This window comes from Schistocerca serialis, chromosome 7 (assembly GCF_023864345.2).
Source record: "Schistocerca serialis cubense isolate TAMUIC-IGC-003099 chromosome 7, iqSchSeri2.2, whole genome shotgun sequence".
In the NCBI taxonomy this organism is placed as follows: Eukaryota; Metazoa; Arthropoda; class Insecta; order Orthoptera; family Acrididae; genus Schistocerca; species Schistocerca serialis.
Window position 1 is genome coordinate 582,431,685 of NC_064644.1, and position 20,742 is coordinate 582,452,426.

General features: G+C 44.7%; 1 long non-coding RNA gene and 2 other non-coding genes across 3 annotated transcripts in view; all 3 read left to right on the top strand.

Annotated features, from left to right (window-relative positions):
- The window catches only part of LOC126412817 (uncharacterized), a 389,281-nt gene that overhangs the window by 294,058 nt on the left and 74,481 nt on the right, over positions 1–20,742 (top strand). The gene's annotated exons all lie outside the window — the stretch shown is intronic.
- Positions 1,554–1,628, top strand: Trnas-uga (transfer RNA serine (anticodon UGA)). Its single transcript has one exon. It is a non-coding gene; the product is annotated as a tRNA-Ser (tRNA).
- On the top strand, positions 14,934–15,007 carry Trnat-ugu (transfer RNA threonine (anticodon UGU)). The gene has a single exon. It is a non-coding gene; the product is annotated as a tRNA-Thr (tRNA).

A 20,742-nucleotide genomic window follows, 5' to 3' on the forward strand; every position in this document is an offset into this window, starting at 1 on the left:
TAAGGCACTGGTGTGGTCTTTTGCGACTACTGTTCACTCTATACATCAAGGAACCAATGATGGAAATAAGGGGAAGGTTCAGGATTGGGATAAAAATTCAAGGTGAAAAAAAAAACAGAATGCATTCTAAATGTGGCAGAATAAAGATTACGAATAAATCGAAGAAAGACAAAGTCACTGAGAAACAGCGGAAATGAGAACAGCGAGAAACTTAACATGAGAACTGGAGATTTACATATACATCTACGTACAAATCCTGCAAGCCAGCGTACGGTGCTTGGCAGAGGGTACACTTTACCACAACTAGTCTTCTTCCTTTCTTGTTCCACTCGCAGAGCAAGGGAAAAAGACTGTCTCTATGCCTCCGTATGAGCCCCTAATTTATCGTATCTTCGTGGTCCCTACGCGAAATGTATGTTTGCGGCAGTAGGATAGTTCTGTAGTCAACATCAAAGGCCGGTTCTCTAAACTTTCTCAATAGTGTTTTTCGAAATGAATTTCTTCCCTCCTGGGGTTCCCACTTGAGGCATCGAAGCATGTCCGTAACACTTGCATGCTGATCGAACCTACCGGTGACAAAGCTAGCAGCTCGCCTCTGAATTGCTTCGATGCCTTCATTCAATCCGACCTTTTGCGGATCCCAAACACTCGAGCAGTACTCAAGGATAGGTCGCACTAGCGACCTGTATGCGGTCTCCTTTACAGTTGAACCACACTTTCTTAAAATTCTCCCAATAAAAGGAAGTTGAACATTCGCCTTCTCTACCACAACCTCGTTCCATTTCATATCGCGTCGCAGCGTTACGCCCAGGTATTTAAACGACGTGACTGCGTCAACCAGTACACCATTAATACTGTAACCGAACATAACGGGTTTGTTTCTCCTTCTCATCCGCATTAACTTACATTTTTTTCTGCATTAAGAGCCAGATACCATTCATCACACCAACTACAAATATTGATTAAGTCGCCTTGTATCAACCTATAGTTACTTGTCTTCGATGCCTTCCTGTACACCACAACATCGTCAGCGGACAACTGCGGATTGCTGCCCACCTTGTCTGCCAGGTCATTTGTGTACATAGAAAATAGTAACTATTTACCACATTTCCCAGAGGACTGCTGATATTACCCCAGACTCCGATGAACACTCGCCGACAACACGCTGGGTTCTATTACATAGACGTCTTCGAGCCAGTCACATACCTGGGAGACTATTCCGTATGTACGTACCTCCGTTAATACTATGCAGCGGGGTACCGGGTAGGATGCTTTTCGGAAATCTATAAATAAGGAATTTGCCTGAATGAGATTTTCACTGTGCAACGTAATGTGCGCTGATACGATACTTCCCGGCAGGTTAAAATTGTGTGCCGCATCGAGACACGAACTCGGGACCTTTGCCTTTCGGCGGCAAGTGCTCTACCAACTGAGCTACCCAAGCACGACTCACGGCCCATCCTCACAGCTTTAAAGCTCACAGCTGTAAAGTTTGGAGGGTAGGAGACGAGGTACTGGCAGAAGTAAAGCTGTGAGGACGGGGCGTGAGTCGTGCTTGGGTAGCTCAGTTGGTAGAGCACTTGCCCGTGAAAGGCAAAGGTCCCGAGTTCGAGCCTCGGTCCAGAACACTGTTTTAAGCTGCCAGGAAGTTTCAAGGAATTTGCCTGTTGCCTTACATGCATAGTTCGCAGTATATCATACAAGAAAAGAGCAAGCTTGGTTTCGCACGGGCGATGCTTTCTAAAGACGCGCTGGTTCGCGAACATGAGCTTTTCTGTCTCTAGGCAACTTGTTACATTCGAACTCAGAACATGCTATAGAATTCTGCAGCGATTCGATGTTAAGGATGTTGGTCTGTAATTTTGCGGGCCCGGTTTTTTACCCTTCTTACATACAGGAGTCACCTGCGCTTTGTCCCAGTCGCTTGGCATTTTCCGCTGGACGAGAGATTCGCGACAATTGTAAACTCAGTAAGGGGCCAATGACTGCACTTTGTGCACTACTGGCCATTAAAATTGCTGCATCACGAATATGAAATGATACAGACGCGAAATTTAACCGAGAGGAAGAAGATGCTCTGATATGCAAATGATTAGCTTTTCAGAGCATTCACACAAGTTTACCGCCGATGGCGAAACCTACGACGTGCTGACATTAGGAACGTTTCCAACCGATTTCTCATACACAAACAGCAGTTGGCCGGCGTTGCCTGGTGAAACGTTGTTGTGATGCCTCGTGTAAGGAGGAGAAATGGGTACCATCACGTTTCCGACTTTGATAACGATCGGATTGTAGTCTATCGCGATTGCGGTTTAACGTATCGCGACATTGCTGCTCGCGTTGCTCGAGATCCAATGACTGTTAGCAGAATATGGAATCGGTGGGTTCAGGAGAGTAATACGGAACGCCGTACTGGATCCCAACAGCCTCGTATCACTAGCAGTCGAGATGACAGGCATCTTTTCCGCATGGCTGTAACATATCGTGCAGCCACGTCTCAATCCCTGAGTCAACAGATGGGGACGTTTGCAAGACAACAACCATCTTCACGAACAGTTCGACACGTTTCCAGCAGCATGGACTATCAGCTCGGAGACCATGGCTGCAGTTACCCTTGACGCTGCATCACAGACAGGAGCGCCTGCGATGGTATACAAAACGACGAACCTGGGTGCACGAATGGCAAAACGAAATTTTTTCGGATGAATCCAGGTTCTGTTTACAGCATCATGATGGTCACATCCGTGTTTGGCGACATCGATGTGCACGCACAATGGAAGCGTGAATTCGTCATCGCCATACTGGCGTATCATCCCGGCGTGATGGTATGGGGTGCCATTGGTTACACATCTCGGTCACCTCTTGTTCGCATTGACTGCACTTTGAACAGTGGACGTTACATTTCAGATTTGTTACGACCCGTGGCTCTACCCTTCATTCGGTCCCTGCGAAATCTTACATTTCAGCAGGATAATGCACGACCTCATGTTGCAGGTCCTATACGGGCCTTTCTGGATACAGAAAATGTTCGACTGCTGCCCTGGCCAGCACATTCTCCAGATCTCTCACCAATTGAAAACGTCTGGTCAATGGTGGCCGAGCAACTGGTTCGTCACTACTCTTGGTGAACTGTGGTATCGTGTTGAAGCTGCATGGGCAGCTGTACCTGAACACGCCATCTAAGCTCTGTTTGACTCAATGCCCAGGCGTATCAAGGCCGTTATTATGGCCAGAGGTGGTTTTCTGGGTACTGATTTCTCAGGATCTATACACCCAAATTGCGTGAAAATGTAATCACATGTCAGTTCTAGTATAATATATTTGTCCAATGAATACCCCTTTATCATCTGAATTTCTCCTTGGTGTAGCAATTTTAATGGCCAGTAGTTTATAAACTCGGTAGACTAAGTTAAGAAATTCTGCTACATAAGCAGCAAAATAACCTACTACTGACGAAGCAAGGAGGATGTGGTAAGCACTTCAAAAACGGCATTTCCGTCCAAGACATATCTGTTAGTGTCATAGGTCTTCATTTGTGGAAGCATTTTGTGCAAATGTGCGCTTGGTGGACAGTATTGCGGGATAGTGAAATATGGGCTGTGGGAAAACAGGAAAGAAGAGAACCGAAGCACTTGTGATGTGGTGCTACAGAAGACTGATAACGTAAGGAATGAGGAGGTTCTCCAGAGAATCGGCGGCGAAACAAATGTATGGAAAACAGTGACAGGTACAAGGGACAGGCAGGTATGACATTTGTTAAGACATCACGAAATAACTTCCATGTTACTAGAGGGAGCTGTAGAAGAAGTCAGAGATTGGAATACATCCATTAAATATTCAGGACACGTTGCAATGCTGCTCTGAGATGAAGAGGTCGGCACCGGAGAGGAATTCCTTGGCGTACCACATCAAACATGACAGAAGACTGCTGTCTCAGAAAAAAATGACTAATGAAAAAGTCAAAACCAAAACAGGCTACCAAAGAAAATAACAGCTTCTATATATGTCCCTGAAAGAACTTTTTGGCAAATAGTGTGTGGTGTCAATACGATCATTTTAGGCTTCTCATAGTAAAAGCAAGTTATAAATGGAAAGTCATTAAATTGTAGTGTACTCGTGTGATTTTGGGGCTGTAAGCGACGAAAAGTTAAAGAAATGCCTCAAAATATGTAAAATGCTTTTTACAGATCGCTAAGTGCTTTCATTCTCTTAAATTCAATGAATATAGTCGTGTAATTTGCGCATCATGATTTTCTCTTGCTCAAGACAAATACATGGTTTCTATGCTTGTCTTGTTCTGTGATATATTGCAAATCAAAAAATTCTGCCCCTGGAAACCTTTAGATATGTAACATTTAACTAGGACTCGCTGACCATGCGAACCTTTACTAATATTGGTAGGAAAAGGGACAAACCTTTGAGGCTATTTCACCAACGTGGTGCCTAGTTTGGAAATCATTTTCGTGGATGGATTTTATAATTTTCAGACGGGAAGCGACAACATGTGCCAGATAAAACGGAAAGGTGCATAACCAAATCAGTGGTGTCTTCAATTGAGTATAACTTGCTTCACTGTCGAGCTAAGACCGACGTTTCTTGCTTCAACATTATGTAAAGCTGATGGCGATATCACAATACGAACGCACTGAGGTCGTCGTGGTATTAGGAGACAGCACACCCTTTTAATCGCAGAGGATTTCGATGAACACCATTCTGTTACCACCATTAACCACAGCATGGGGGCGAAACTTTTTGATAAATGCTTTGAAACTGGCTCTGTCGCAAACAAACAGGAAGTAGTATGATCTAAAACGTTTATACACTATGTTCAAAAAATGGTTCAAATGGCTCTGAGCACTATGAGACTTAACTTCTGTGGTCATCAGCCCCTAGAAATTAGAACTACTTAAACCTAACTAACCTAAGGACATCACATACATCCATGCCCGAGGCAGGATTCGAACCTGCGACCATAGCTGTCGCGCGGTTCCAGACTGTAGCGCCTAGAACCGCTTGTCCACCAAGGGCGGCTATACACTATGTGATCAAAAGTATCCGGACACCCACAAAAACATACTTTTCTCATATTAGGTGAACTGTGATGCCACCTACTGCCAGGTACTCCACATTAGCAACCTCAGTAGTAATTAGACATCGTCAAGCAGAATAGGGCGCTCCGTGGAACTCACAGACTTCAAACGTGCTCAGGTGATTGGGTGTCACTTATGTCATACGTCTGTACGCGAGATTTCCATATTCTTAAACATCACTAGGTCCACTGTGAAGTGGAAACGTGAACAAAAGCGTACAGGCCGACCTCGTCTGTTGACTGACAGAGACCGCCGACAATTGAAGGGGATCGTAATGTGTAATAGGCTGATAATATATTTCCAGAATGAGATTTTCACTCTGCAGCGGAGTGTGCGCTGATATGAAACTTCCTGGCAGATATGTTTGGATTGTAGGAGACGAGATACTGGCAGAAGTAAAGCTGTGAGGACCAGGCGTGAGTCGTACTTCGGTAGCTCAGATGGTAGAGCACTTGCCCGCGAAAGGCAAAGGTCCCGAGTTCGAGTCTCGGTCGAGCACACAGTTTTAATCTGCCAGAAAGTTTCAGATAATATACTTGCCCAATGAATACCCGTTTATCATCTGCATTTCGTCTTCAAAGGACGCCTGACTTGGTGTAAGGAGCGTAAACATTGGACCATTGAACGGTGGAGAAACGTTGTGTGGAGTGACGAATCACGGTACACAATGTGGCGATCCGACGGTCGGGTGTGGCTATGGCGATGCCCGGTGAACGTCATCTGTCAGCGTTTGCGCTGCCAACAGTAAAATTCGGAGCCGTTGGTGTTATGGTGTGGTCGTGTTTGTCATAGAGGGGGCTTGCACCCGTTCTTGTTTTGTGTGTCACTACCATAGAACAGGCCTACCTTGATATTTTAAGCACCTTCTTGCTTCCCACTATTGAAGAGCAATTCGGGGATGGCGATTGCATCTTTCAACACTATCGAGCACCTGTTCATAATGCGCGGCCTGTGGCGGAGTCATTACACGACAATAACATCCCTGTAATGGGCTGGTCTGCACAGAGTCCTGACCTGAATCCTCTAGAACACCTTTGGTATGTTTTGGAACGCCGACTTCGTGCCAGACCTCACCGACCGACATCTATACCTTTTACTCAGTGCAACACTCTGTGAAGAATGGGTTGTCATTCCACAAGAAACCTTCCAGCACCTGATTGAACGTATACCTGCGAGAGTGGAAGCTGTCATCAAGGCTAAGTGTGGGTCAACACCATATTGAATTCCAGCGTTACCGATGGAGGCTGCCACGAAATTGTAAGTCATTTTGAGCCACGTGTCCGGATACTTCTAATCACGTAGTGCATATCAGGCAACATCAATCGCTGTTCCGGTAGCGTTCAGTGGGTGTGCAGCACAGTATTCACCGCATCTCGCAGAAAACTGAGCTCGAGGTACGTCAGTAATGAGAATTTTGCTCACACGCATGTGTTAAAACATCTCCCAGAGAACAACAGAGACGCTAACATGGAGAAAGGAATAAGTCATGAAATGCAAATCCGACAGGAGACGCAAGAAACGTTTTTGGCACTAGGAGATGCGAAGTTGTATTTCCAAAATAGTTACAGAAACTGCAAATTAACTCCAAAATATATTTAAAGCACCGTGACACGTTTGTACAGGATATATAAATATGGTGTACGAAGACTGTGGTCAAATACATGATACTTGATGTCCATGATTTTTTCTTACAAGGGAACCTCCCCATCGCACCCCCCCTCAGATTTAGTTATAAGTTGGCACAGTGGATAGGCCTTGATAAACTGAACACAGATGAACTGAGAAAACAGGAAGAAGTTGTGTGTAACTGTGAAAAATTAAGCAAAATATACAAACTGAGTAGTTCATGGGCGACATAGGCAACATCATGGACACTGTCAACTCAGGAGCGCCGTGGTCTCGTGGTAGCGTGAGCAGCTGCAGAAGGAGAGGTCCTTGGTTCAAGTCTTCCCTCGAGTGAAAATTTTACTTTCTTTATTTTTGCGTGGTTATTATCTGTCCGTTCGTTCATTGACGTCTCTGTTCACTGTAATAAGTTTAGTGTCTGTGTTTTGCGACCGCATCGCAAAACCGTGCGATTAGTAGACGAAAGGACGTGCCTCTCCAATGGGAACCGACAAGATTTGATCGAAAGGTCATAGGTCAACCGATTCCTCCACAGGAAAACACATCTGATATATTCTATAAGACACTGGTGACGGCATGTGCGTGACATGACAGGAATATGTTGTCGACCCACCTAACTTGTACACTTGGCGAATGGGTAAAAAGATTCTTCTACCTTGCCCGATTTAGGTTTTCTTATGAATGTGATAATCACTCCCAAAAAGTGATGAAAACATAAGAGTTTGTCACATAAACTGAAAAAAAAGTAAAACTTTTCACTCGATGGAAGATTTGAACGAAGGACCTTTCGTTCCGCAGCTGATCACGTTACCACGAGACCACGGCGCTCCTGCGTTTCCTGTGTCCTTGATGTTGCCTATCTTGCCATGAACTACTCAGTTTGTTTATTTTGCTTATTTTTTCACAGTTCCACACAACTTCTTCCTGTTTTCTCAATTGATCTGTGTTCAGTTTATGAAGGCCTATCCACTGTGCCAACTTATAACTAAATCGGAGGGGGGTGTGATGGGGAGGTTCCCTTGTTAGCATCACGTCTCTACAGCGTAAAGACGTTCTTGAGAAATGTACCTTTCTTTCAAATTTTGTACTCCCTCTACCATTACACTTCATTAAACGAAACTTTTACACCTCTGATGGGCAGCTTATCCCTCACAATTCTAATTCAAGAGGTAGAACTTGTCTTCACTGGTGCTGTACGCTATAATGTATCGCACACCGAAGTGAAATTATAGAAATCTTTCTCCGTCATTCTTACAACAGTGAACGGTTGTTTATTCTTTGCTTCGCTAATCATATCAGGCTATTTCGTCAGAAGTCACTGGTTGTGAAACATTATTTTTCTTCTCAGTTATGCTGAAATCTTGGTCACAAGGCAGGTGCGAATCCCCCGAATTAGAGATTTCAAACTTACATTATCAACCACACCGTTTTCCGCTACATAGAATAAAACCATTAAAACCATTCCTTTTTTTTATTTTTGCCGTCTCGGTTGTCACACCACACAGTCAGAGCCAGTGACATATTTGTCTTCTGTTCGAAGAAGGATCGTTGACTTTACGAAGCCTTCTTTGATATACTGCACTATGTTGATTAAACCAAAAAAGGAAATTACCTGGAGATATCCAATGTTTGTTCCAATACACTGAGTGCAGCTTCTGTACATCATTCTCTTCAAAACTATGGCAAATACATTTGCATTTATAAGTAGCCGACACAAAGGAAGTGCGCAAATCTGCTAGATCATACTAAAACAGAACACTAGGCGTTACCATTAAATGTCATCAAGTAAATGTCACTGCAGACGGAAAATGTAGCTTACTAGTTTGTATGGAACAGGTTTCGAAGGCGTTTTGTCGTACTAACAGTTCCTAGTAACATTCCTACCGAATCAATAACACAGTAATGGACAGGTGGTCATAGAGTAAAATTTAGCTACTTGGTGGCTTGTTGACTTAACTCACATATTGATGCCACCTAACGGGCTGTTACTACTAGTTCTACACTGCGTCCTTTTACATTAAAATTATTCAGGACGTCTGCTGTGTTTTCCTATGGAACTGTTTCACGTTCCCATAATGAGGCTACAAGTGTCGTATAAAATTTTGAACGAAATACGAATGTGGAAGAACATTTTCGAATATGAAACTAATTATGTCACGATTATGTGGCAACTTGAGTGCAAAAATTGTTTGAAATTGTCCGCATCTAACCGTATGCGGTATCAGAAACAAATTATATTATGCCTTCAGTGTATCAAAAAATTAAAAAATACCGATTTTTTAAAAGTTGTTGAGAAATGAGCAATATAAAACTAAGTCGTATGCGGTGTGACTCAATAGAAATGTGATGTTGAGCTTTCACAGTTTCCCCTTTACCGTCTTATATAAAATCGCTAATTTCGCTTATGTAGTCGGAGATACTTACCAAACCTGTTTTCTGAACTGGCAGTTTGTATTTTTCCAAGAAGCAAATAATGTTTTTTTTTCTCATACAGCCTGTAACTACCTGTGTCTATTGTGGCAGCAATAATGTTGTTAGAGTAAAGTATTTCTGCCAAGATAGTTTTCTTATGTCACTGAAATCTCACGACGTACGTAACCACGGCAGAGGAAAAGGCCTGAAAATTACAGACCCGTTGTCAGCACTTCTTTTCCTGTACAATACAAGACCTGCAGAGGTGTACCAAATGGAAAATTTCTCATTGCGCTGACACTAAACTGCAGTATTTGATGCTGTTCACTATGATAATTGTTTCGGGTACGTTTAAATAGGTTTACGGTATTCACAAAATATTAATATGTGCTATCTACAGGAACTGTATGATTACTGCAACTAAAGTTGTGTTAATGAATGTGAGTATTAATCCGGAGCGTTGTACAGTATTGCAGTAGCATTGCAATTTCCAGGAAGGGAATGTGAAATGAGAATACATTTCCGAAATTTTTATGTAATTCCATGCACCTGACTTTTAAGTGAAACAAGTTCATAAGTTTCGTTTCCTATCAACGAAGTTTTTTGCAATAATGTTCTTGAATAAATAGCTGTTTAGAAAGGAATTCTTCGACAAACGAAGGCACATTCTAAGGAAAGTGTAGGGTGCGCATTGACGATTATTATACCGACAATACATCGAAGAGCTCCAAATTTTAATTACATACTCACAGTTGATGGTCGTCGTCACCAAAATAGCGGTACACAAATATACGCTTCGCGTTTTCTGGTAAGACCTTCACACTTCCCGCTCTATAATCGCCTTTATCTATTATTACTACTAGGCATACAGCAAAGTACTTCCCTCCGCCTTCCGTCATCCATTCTAATGGCTACACGTTGCGTCAAAACCAATTAAATTTTAATTACTGACACCTAATGCAGTTTTGTCTCTGATCCATTCACTTGTTCTTCTCTCGCTGAAGCCGGCGCTTCAGTCTGGAAATGCGCGAATTCTACAGTTGCAGGTTCGAATCCTGCCTCGGGGGATGGATGTGTGTGATGTCCTTAGGTTAGTTAGATTTAAGTAGTTCTAAGTTCTAGGGGACTAATGACCTCAGATGTTAAGTCCCATAGTGCTCAGAGCCATCTGGACCATTTCTCTCGTTCAGAGTAGACTCTGGGTGGCAAAGGAAGCATAAAACAAGGAGAAGCCTATGTAAGTGCCATTTTCCATCGTTTTTGAGTCAGAACGTATTGACCTCTTCAGTCGATGGTCACCCGTCACAGTCTATCGCCAGTGTTTATCATATCGTAAATCGACATACAAAATTTACTTACTTCCACGACGAAGGCAGTGGCACATTTTTTATATAATACATTAACGTTTGGAAAATTTTAAACATCAGGTCCGAGACCTGTGATGACAATGAAACATATTCTTCCGATTAGGGACACTACACGACACAAAAGATCAGCATGTACACGTACATGAAGTTCGACTGTGGACATTCAGTGTGGAGTGCCGCCACCACGAGCTGAACTCATAGCCGGCGGTGTTGTGGCATGGAGTCAAAGAGCACCTGAATATGCTGCTGGGAAACACTCTGGCAGACGTTTTGTAAGCGCGTCCACAAAGCATCAACTGTTGTTGCAGAAGGACCTGGACGAACAAGACGCTGACCGACCGTGTCCAAGACATGTTCTATGAGCGACGTGTCACGTGAATGGCCAAGCCAGCGAAGCAGTGGTACCCATCGTTCTTCGAAGAAGGCTAGCACATTCCTCAGCACATGCGACCGGGGATTGTTGCTGTTGTGGTCTTCAGTCCTGAGACTGGTTTGATGCAGGTCTCCATGCTACTCTATCCTGTGCAAGCTTCTTCATCTCTGAGTAACTACTGCAACCTACATCCTTCTGAATCTGCTTGCTGTATTCATTTCTTGGTCTCCCTCTATGATTTTTACCCTCCACCTGCCCTCCAATACTAAATTGGTGATCCCTTGATGCCTCAGAACATGTCCTGCCACCCGATCCCTTCTTCTTGTCAAGTTGTGCCACAAATTTCTCTTCTCTCCAGTTCTGTTCAACACCTCCTCATTAGTTATGTGATCTACCCATCTAATCTTCAGCATTCTTCTGTAGCACCACATTTCTAAAGCTTCTATTCTCTTCTTGTCTAAACTATTTATCGTCCATGTTTCACTTCCATACATGGCTACACTCCATACAAATACTTTCAGAAACGACTTCCTGACACTTAAATCAATACTCGATGTTAACAAATTTCTCTTCTTCAGAAACGCTTTCCTTGCCATTGCCAATCTACATTTTATATCCTCTCTATTTCGACCATAATTAGTTATTTTGCTCCCCAAATAGCAATACTCATATACTACATTAAGCGTCTCATTTCCTAATCTAATTCCCTCAGCATCACCCGAGTTAACTCGACTACATTCCCATATCCTCGTTTTGCTTTTGTTGATGTTCATCTTATATCCTCTTTTCAAGACACTGTCCATTCCGTTCAACTACTCTTCCGAGTCCTTTGCTGTCTCTGGCAGAATTACAATGTCATCGGTGAACCTCAAAGTTTTTATTTCTTCTCCATGGATTTTAATACCTACTCCGAAAGTTTCTTTTGTTTCCTTTACTGCTTGCTCACTATACAGATTGAATAACATCGAGGAGAGGCTACAACCCTGTCTTACTCCCTTCCCAACCACTGCTTCCCTTTCGTGGCCCTCGACTCTAATAACTGCCGTCTGGTTTCTGTACAAATTGTAAATAGCCTTTCGCTCCATGTATTTTACTCCTGCCAACTTTAGAATTTGAAATTGAGTATTACAGTCAACATTGCCAAAAGCTTTCTCTACGTCTACAAATGCTACATACGTAGGTTTGCCTTTCCTTAATCTTTCTTCTAAGATAAGTCGTAAGGTCAGTATTGCCTCACGTGTTCCAATATTTCTACGTAATCCAAACTGATCTTGCCCGAGGTCGGCTTCTACCAGTTTTTCCATTCGTCTGTAAAGAATTCGCGTTAGTATTTTGCAGCTGTGACTTATTAAACTGATAGTTCGGTAATTTTCACTTCTGTCAACACCTGCTTTCTTTGGGATTGGAATTATTATATTCTTCATGAAGTCTGGGGGTATTTCGCCTGTCTCATATATCTTGCTCACCAGGTAGCAGAGTTTCGTAAGGACTGGCTCTCGTAAGGCTGTCAGTTGTTGTAATGGAATGTTGTCCACTTCTGGGGCCTTGTTTCGACTCAGATCTTTCAGTGCTCTGTCAAACTCTTCACACAGTGTCATATCCCCGATTTCATCCTCATCTACATCCTCTTCCATTTCCATAATATTGTCCCCAAGTACATCGCCCTTGTGTAGACCCTCTATATACTCCTCCCACCTTTCTGCTTTCCCTTCTTTGCTTAGAACTGGGTTTCCATCTGTGCTCGTGATATTCATACAAGTGGTTCTCTTTTCTCCAAAAGTCTCTTTAATTTACCTGTAGGCAGTTGTCCTGCTGAATTATGGCATGTGGAAAGGCCTGCGGGAGGGGCAGTGGCTGAGGCTGTAAGAACTCTCTGATGTACAGCTGGCTGTTCAGATATCCGTAAAGACGTAGAAGGCGAGAACACGTGATATAAGCAATTGCACCGCAAAACGCCACACTTGGCGTGTGTCCGCTATGCCGCTCAACAATACAGTCCGCCCGATTTTGTTCACCACGGCGGTGTCGAACGCTATGCAGCAATCACTGTAGGAACAGTTGAAGCAGGACTCGTCCGGAGAAACTACATTCTCCCACTAAGCACACAAGCGTCAGCGTTCAAGTGCCCATTGCAATTTGCGGAGTTTGTGGGTTCTGGACATTCGAAGTCAATGCTATGGCATGCCACCAGTCCAGCCCGCAGAAGGCGACGTCGAACAGTCGCCACAGACATGTCCAGAAGCGTTGCAGTGCTCCAGTGTCGTGCCAACGCCGTGAACGAAGCTCTTTCGCCCTTTACGTCGAAGCCCACAAGATGGCGGTTGTGGTGTCACCGCCAGACACCACACTTGCTAGGTGGTAGCTTTTAAATCGGCCGCGGTCCGGTAGTATACGTCGGAAACGCGTGTCGCCACTGTCAGTGATCGCAGACCGAGCGCCACCACACGGCAGGTCTAGAGAGACGTACTAGCACTCGCCCCAGTTGTACAGCCGACGTTCATAGCAATGGTTCACTGACAAATACGCTCTCATTTGCCGAGACGATAGTTTGCATAGCCTTCAGCTACATTTGCTACGACCTAGCAAGGCGCCGTATTCAATTGATATTTATTATATGAAGCATGTATCATCAAGAGCGATATTCTACAATTATGGATTAAAGTTAAGTATTCCAGAAGCTACGTACTTTTCTTTATAGTATTCATTACGTATCCTGTTTCAGACCTCACGCCAGCCTGCGTGAGTTTAAGCGCGTGCCTTTCGGCTTCCTCTCATTGTGTCTAGGCTGTCTTGTCTAGACACAACAGCGGTCATCTCGCTCGGTAGTAACACTGTGTCGTCCAGTACACTATAGGCGCTGTGTAGGACCTCTTCTCTCAGCTGCTCCCACAAACACCTCATTGTTGAAGCAGTGCGTCGCATACGAGACGCAGTATCATGGAATGACAGATCCGTGAGACCAATTATTGTGCCGCGTTCGAAGGCGCTCAAACGCCGACGTTCCAGCGATCCAGCCTATGATGCCAGCGACGCGGTACTTATTCACATGTTCCCACTTCGTACGACGGTTCCGCATCCACTGTTCAAAGTGCCGTTAGTGCGAACAAGAGGTGACCGAGACGTGTAACCAATGGCACCCCATACCATCACGCCGGGTGATACGCCAGTATGAGCGTTGTGTAACAGTGACACGCTCGGTCAGACAAAATAGGGCTGTGTTGGTCCTACGTTAACGTCACCCCTCTGCCTTTTAAATCACATACCACGGTTCGGCTGATCTACGTGTCCCCTTAAAAAGGTTCAAATGGCTCTAAGCACAATGGGACTTAACATCTGAGGTCATCAGTCCCCTAGACTTAGAACTACTTAAACCTAACTAACCTAATGACATCACACACATCCATATATTTACTAAGATGGTGTTTGTTGTTTCGGTCATGTCCGAAAGAACAGATACCATCGGTGACCATGCAGCTCGTTAGAATGAATTACAATGAAATGAGCACCCTTAGCTGCTTACAGGCGTTGACATACGTCAACGGGGACAGATGAAATTGTGTGACCCGACCGGGACCCGAACCCGAGATCGCCTGCTTACATGGCAGACGCTCTATCCATCTGAGCCACCGAGGACACAGAGGATAGCGCGACTGCAGGGATTTATCTCTGCCACGCCTCCCGCGAAACCCACAGTCTCAACGTATTGTTCCGCACTACATTCTTTCGGACATGTCCGAAAGAACAGATACCATCTTAGTAAATACATAGTTTAGGCTGACTCTGAGATGAAGAGGTTAGCACAGGAAAGGAATTCGTGGCGGGCCGCATCAAACCAGTCAGTAGACTGATGACAAGAAAAAGGCTGACCGTCCACTTGATTATCTTCTTCTTCTGTGCGAATGCACAAACAATGCCGGAACTCTTAGGGGAATCGGCAACGCTCCGCGAGTAATGAGTATAATGGGCGGAGGCACTACGAATGTAGTGCGGGACAATACGTTGAGAATGTGGGTTTCGTGGGAGGCGTGCCAGAGATAAATCCCTGCAGTCGCGATATCCTCTGTGTCCTCGGTGGCTCAGATGGATAGAGCGTCTGCCATGTATGCAGGAGATCCCGGGTTCGAGTCCCGGTTGGGGCACACATTTTCATCTGTCCCCCGTTGACGTATGTCAACGCCTGAAAGCAGCTAAGGGTGTTCATTTCATTGTAATTTCATCACACACAGCAATGCCCGAGGCAGGATTCGAACATGCGACTGTAGCAGCAGCGTGGTTCCGGACTGAAGCGCCTATAACAGCTCGGCCACAGCGGCCGGCTACGCGTACTCTTATCGCGGCGAGTTGCAGACCATGCTTTCTGAGTGTTCGACTTTTACTTGCTTTCAAGAGCAGTGAGCTAAAACCCCCCTTTGGGGAACCGGATTTTTATTCGACAATATTCCGAAACCAGGACAGGTTCTTCCGATAATGCAACGGCCACTGCCTTACATCATAGTGACCAGGATGAGCGCGTGCCTCGCCTCTGGTGACGCTATTGACGGGATGTTGAAAGTGAAACATTTCTTTTGTTCTCCATGTAATTCCCATTTGCATGGCAGTAACATGGTCGGGTGGCCCGTCGCCGTCTGTGTAGCACTCATTATCCTTGCAGAGTAAATTGCTGCTTCTTGTGACCAGATCGGTCGGTCTGCTCCCGTGACGGGCTGTTTAGGAATTTGGCTTGTTTCCATCTTATCGAATGGGAATGTAACAGACATCAGAATGCCAGGTGTTTCGCTTGTTTATTGGCAACCACCTGTCTATACTGACAAAACATTTCGATGGAGAGAACTGATTTTATTTCGAAAGACGCAACAACGTAACGAGTGGAAACGTACTGCACGTCTAGAAATTCTAGAACGTTCTGTGCGATCTGATAGATGTTGGTTCAAAATGAAATAAATTATACAGCGACGAACACTTTGGATTATCTATCCTGTGGTTCCTGAGAAGCAGCGTATTTTAAAATAGGATGAAAATATTTCTATTTGACAGCTGCAAAAATTTTCGATTGTGGTGTCACCGCCAGACACCACACTTGCTAGGTGGTAGCCTTTAAATCGGCCGCGGTCCGCTAGTATACGTCGACCCGCGTGTCGCCACTATCAGTGATTGCAGACCGAGCGCCGCCAGACGGCAGGGCTAGTCTAGAGACACTCCCTAGCACCCGCCCAGTTGTACAGCAGACTTCGCTAGCGATGGTTCACTGTCTACATACGCTGTCATTTGCAGAGACGACAGTTTAGCATAGCCTTCAGCTACGTCATTTGCTACGACCTCGCAAGGTGCCATATTCAGTTAGTTCTACTTTCAAGAATGTTTTCTGAACAGATAATACTGTGAATCATGTATCGTCAAGAGCGACGTTCATGATTAATGGATTAAAGTTAAGTATCAACCTAATTACGTCCGCTTTCTGAATTCTTATTCCTTGTCATGCTCCAGACCTCACATCAGTATAGCTCTTCCCTCATCACGCCAGCCAGCGTGAGCTAAAACGCGTGCATTTCGGCCTCCACTCGTGTTAGCTCTTCTACTAACACAATATGGATATTCACTGATCTTTCCAAACTGATACTCTAAGCAAGTACATTAATGTCGTCATTTGTCAAAACCATGAATAGCCACCTGTGGCAGCGCGGGTCGCTGTGAGTAATGCAGGAAGAGAGTGAGCGACGTCCTGGACGATAGTAGCGAGGATGTGCAGCCGTCCCAACACCAATGCAGTGGCCAGCTGGGCTGGTTTTCTCTACATAGGGTCCCTGGCGCTTACAAACTGGACGGAGTTGTTTCATAGATTGTCGAGTGTGTTCAAATCAGGGGAGTTCGGTGGTGAAGAGAGTCCAGTAACTCATCCTAGTGCCCGAAGGCACACATCACGCAGGAAATCCTGCCTTCTGCATTGACCCATCCGGTCAGTGTTGCAGAGTGTTTGGTTTCAGATGGTACACGCCAATGGCCGTATGTTCGATGAGCCGGCCGGAGTGACCGAGCGGTTCTAGGCGCTACAGTCCGGAACGGCGCTACCGCTACGGTCGCAGGTTCGATTCCTGCCTCCGGCATGGATGTGTGTGACGTCCTTAGGTTAGTTAGGTTTAGTAGTTCTAATTCTTTACAGACGAATGGAAAACTGGTAGAAGCCAACCTTGGGGAAGATTAGTTTGGATTCCGTAGAAATATTGGAACACGTGAGGCAATACTGACCTTACGACTTATCTTAGAAGAAAGAGTAAGGAAATGCAAACCTACGTTCCTAGCATTTGTAGAATTAGAGAAAGCTTTTGACAATGTTAACTGGTATACTCTCTTTCAAATTCTAAAGTTGGCAGGGGTAAAATACAGGGAGCGAAAGGCTATTTACAATTTGTACAGAAACCAGATGGCAGTTATTAGAGCCGAGGGACATGAAAGTGAAGCAGTGGTTGGGAAGGGATTGAGACAGGGTTGTAGCCTCTGCCCGATGTTATTCAATCAGTATATTGAGCAAGCAGTAAAGGAAACAAAAGAAGAAACTGGAGTAGGTATTAAAATCCATAGAGAAGAGATAAAAACATTGAGATTCGCCGATGACATTGTAATTCCGTCAGAGACAGCAAAAGACTTGGAAGAGCAGTTGAATGGAACGGACACTGTATTGAAACATGAACATCAACAAAAGCAAAACGAGAATAATGGAATGTAGTCGAATTAAGTCGGGTGATGCTGAGGGAATTAGATTAGGAAATGAGACACTTAAAGTAGTAAAGGAGTTTTGCTATTTGGGGAGCAAAATAACTGACGATGGTCGAAGTACAGAGGATATAAAACGTAGACTGGCAATGGCAAGAAAATCGTTTCTGAAGAAGAGAAATTTGTTAACATCGCGTATAGATTTAAGTGTCAGGAAGTCGTTTCTGAAAGTATTTGTATGGAGTGTAGCCATGTACGGAAGTGAAACATGGAGTATAAATAGTTTGAACAAGAAGAGAATAGAAGCTTTAGAAATGTGGTGCTACAGAAGAATGTTGAAGATTAGATGGGTAGATCACATAACTAATGAGGAGGTATTGAATAGAATTAAGGAGAAGGGGAGCTTGTGGCACAACTAGACAAGGACCGTTTGGTAGGACATGTTCTGAGGTATCAAGGGATCACAAATTTGGCATTGGAGGGCAGTGTGAAGGGTAAAAATCATAGAGGGAGACCAAGAGATGAATAGACTAAGCAGATTCAGAAGCACGTAGGTTGCAGTAGGTACTGGGAAATGAAGAAGCTTGCACAGGATAGAGTAGCATGGAGAGCTGCATCAAACCAGTTTCGGGACTGAAGACCACAACAACAACAAGTGCTAGGGGACTGAAGACCTTAGAAGTTGAATCCCATAGTGCTCAGAGCCATTTGAACCATATGTTCGATGGTGCAGGAAACGCGATTAATCTGAAGAGGTCACCTGCAGCCACTCAATGGACGTCCAGTTCCGGTACTGGCCTGCAACTTGCAGCCTTCACCACCGATGAAACAGCAGTTAGTACGGGTGCAGCAGCCAGGCACCTGCTGCGGAGTCCCGCACGCAGCAACGTTCGCTGAAGGACCGTCGAGAAGACGCTGTTGGCAGACCCCACGTCCATCTGGGTGGTCAGTTGCTCAACAGCTGCACATCTGTTCTCCTGTGCACATGCCCGCAGCTGTCGTTCACTCCTGTAACTTGTGGCTCGTCGTGCACCCCAGTTGCAACGGCACCGGATTTTGGTAGCGCCACTTTGCCATGGACGGTATACTTCAACCACTGCGACCCGCATACTAATCCGAAAGCCAATGATCAGGCGCTTTTGGACGTCACTTAAATCGCTCCGATCCCGCATTACGACAAAGACTACACTTTTGTTCGCGTCCTCCCCCACTCCACCCACGACACGTTTTATATACCTTCCATTGATAGCGCCGCTAGCTGCCGTCTATGAGTGTCTATGGTTTGACTTTCTTGTTTACGTCTTGTACTGAGATAAAAAATTTCACAATACCGCGTTTTCAGATATTTATTTACTAGCAACAGAAATAGTTCTGAGCAGTTGCTGTAGTTGCTGTTGTGGATGCTAATCGGATTTTGTCCAAAGGGGTAAAGTTACTTTTCATGTTTAAGAACCAATAACATCTAATCACACACTACTGGCCGTTAAATTTGCTACACTAAGAAGAAATACAGATGATAAACGGGTATTCGTTGGACAAATATATTGTACTAGAACTGAAATGTGATTACATTTTCACACAATTTGGGTGCATACATCCTGAGAAATCAGTACCCAGAACAGCCACCTCTGGCAGTAATAACGGCTTTGATACGCCTGGGAATTGAGTCAAACAGAGCTTGGATGGCGTGTACAGTTACAGCTGCCCAAGCAACTTCAACACGATAGCACAGTTCATCAAGAGTAGTGACTGGCGTATTGTGACGAGCCAGTTGTTCGGCCACCATTGACCAGACGTTTTCAATTGGTGAGAGATATAGAGAATGTGCTGGACAGGGCAGCAGTCTAACATTTTCTTTATCCAGAAAGGCCCGTACAGGACCTGCATCATGCGGTCGTGCATTATCGTGCTGAAATGTAGTGATCGAATGAACGGTAGAGCCACGGGTGGTAACACATCTGAAATGTAACATCCACTGTTCATGGTGCCGTCGATGCGAACAATAGGTGACCGAGATGTGTAACCAATGGCACCCCATACCATCATGCCGGGTGATACGCCAGTATGGCGATGACGAATACACGCTTCCAACGTGCGTTCACTGTGATGTCGCCTAGCACGGATGCGAGCATCATGATTCTGTAAACAGAACCTGGATTCATCAGAAAAAAATGACGTTTTGCCATTCGTGCAACCAAGTTCGTCGTTGAGTACACCATCGCAGGTGCTCCTGACTGTGATGCAGCGTCAAGGGTAACCGCAATCATGGTCTCCAAGGTGATAGTCCTTGCTGCTGCAAACGTCGTCGAACTGTTCGTGCAGATGGTTGTTGTCATGCAAACGTCCCCATCTAATGACTCAGAGATCGAGACGTGGCTGCACGATCCGTTACAGCCATGCGGATAAGATGCCTGTCATCTCGAATGCTAGTGATACGAGGCCGTTGGGATCCAGCACGGCGTTTCGTATTACCCTCCTGAACCCACCGATTCCATATTCTGCAAACAGTTATTGGATCTCGACGAACGCGAGCAGAAATGTCGCGATACGATAAACCGCAACCGCGAGAGGCTACAATCCGACCTTTATCAAAGTTGGAAATGTGATGGTACGCATTTCTCCTCCTTACACGAGGCATCACAACAATGTTTCACCAGGCAACACCGGTCAGCTGCTGTTTATGTATGAGAAATCGGTTGGAAACTTTCCTTATGTCGGCACGTTGTAGGTGTCGCCATCGGCGCCAACCTTGTGTGAATGCTCTGAAAAGCTAATAATTTGCATATCACAGCACCTTCTTGCTGTCGGTTAAATTTCGCGTCTGCAACGCGTCATCTTCGTGGTGTAGCAATTTTAATGGCCAGTAGTGTAGTTACCATACCAGTAAGAGCCGCCTTATGCGGTGGTTAATATCGAGACAAACTGTAATTAAGGCATCAATTCGTACGGGTAATTTATTGACAGCATTTCCAAATATTTGCTAGACAATTTCTAGACAAACTGGATCTATCACTGTAGTCATAATAGAAATATGTAGTATTGTTATATGTAACGCTGAGAATACGGATATGAGTTGGTATTTTAATTTCCGTAACGATGAAAGATACGGTATCAGAAAGAATAAAATGAAAGAATTTCGTCAATAAATACTATATTTCGAAGTGCG